The following is a 1,308-nucleotide window of genomic DNA, read 5'->3' as shown; positions in this document are numbered from 1 at the left end:
TGAGACAGTCTTACTCTGTCACTATGAGTAGAGTGCAGTGTCCTCATAGCTCACAGCCACCTGAAATTCTTTTCTCAACCCTACAAGTAGCTGTGGGACTGCAGGTGCCTACCACAATGCCCAGCTAATTTTTCTGTTTTTAGTAGAGATGGGGTTTCACCATTGCTCAGGCTGGTCTCGAACTCCTGACCTCAGTCTCTGAGAGTGCTAGGAATACAGGTGTGCTAGGAATACACCATGCTGAGCCAATTAAAATTTTCTAATAGTCATGTCATATTTTTAATAAGGGTGAAATTAATTTTAATATTTTATTTAACCTAATTTATCCAAATATTATTGCTTTAACATTATAAATGTAAACTCTCTGATTAGTAATTAAAATTTTTTTCTTTGTACTAAGTGTTTGTAATCTGACATGTATTTTACACTTAGAGTACATCTTAATTCTAACTAGCCACATTTCAGAAGTTTAACAAATGTGGATAGTGTCTACCATATTGTCCAGTACAGTTCTAGAGAGATTTAGAGACTAATTCTATTTCTTTTTCTTTATTAGGGACTAGCACAGAGCTTGGCACATAATAAGCACCAATTAAATATTTTCTGAGGGAAAATAAATGCAAGCAACCTAATAATAAAAGGTGATTTTATTTGGGAAGTAACTTGGTGGGAAGTGAGCTAAATCTGCATTGAAGATACTAATCTTTTTCTTTGCAGCACTATGGATCCAAGCCTGTTGAGACTTTTGTAGTCAGCTTGAGCTCTTCCTAGACCCTCGCCAGGGTTCTAGGGAAACTTCAGAAAAGAGAGGAATGTTCTTAAAATTATTGGCTGGTAGCTTCCCTGATTGTACTGAAATCTCATAGAATATAGAGTTTTAGAACTAGGAAAAAAACCTGAAACAACCCAATAATAAAGAGGTCATTTTGTCCTACTTCCCTCCAAATCAGGGATTTTCTGTAGACATTTTTAACAAATATTAATATGGCCTCTTTATCACTTAATGATCAAGAGTTCACCAGTGTTGAAAGTATATCATTTTATTTATAAGCAGTTCTTTTTTGTTGTCCTTGTTGAAGTTTGACCGGGGCTGGGTTTGAACCCCCCACCCTCCGTATATGGGGGCTGGCTCCCTACTCACTGAGCCACAGGCGCTGCCCCAACCAGTTCTTTTTTTGGAGAGCTTCAATCTGTCGTCTTCTAATTTCTACCCAGTACTCCCAGTGTTTCCAGAGCAGTATTGTCCTGTACAGATACAATGAATGGCAAGTGTGAGGCATATATGTAATTAAAATTTTCTTTTCTTTT

The 1,308-nt window shown here is 37.1% G+C and overlaps 1 protein-coding gene across 1 annotated transcript in view; it reads left to right on the top strand.

Moving 5' to 3' along the window:
• Positions 1-1,308, top strand: part of GTF2E2 (general transcription factor IIE subunit 2) — a 78,593-nt gene that overhangs the window by 2,442 nt on the left and 74,843 nt on the right. The window lies entirely within an intron of this gene.

This window comes from Otolemur garnettii, unplaced genomic scaffold (genome assembly GCF_000181295.1).
Source record: "Otolemur garnettii isolate 467f Iridium unplaced genomic scaffold, OtoGar3 scaffold00121, whole genome shotgun sequence".
Lineage (NCBI taxonomy): Eukaryota > Metazoa > Chordata > Mammalia > Primates > Galagidae > Otolemur > Otolemur garnettii.
Note: the sequence above shows the minus strand (reverse complement) of the source record. Positions and strands in the feature narration are given on the sequence as shown.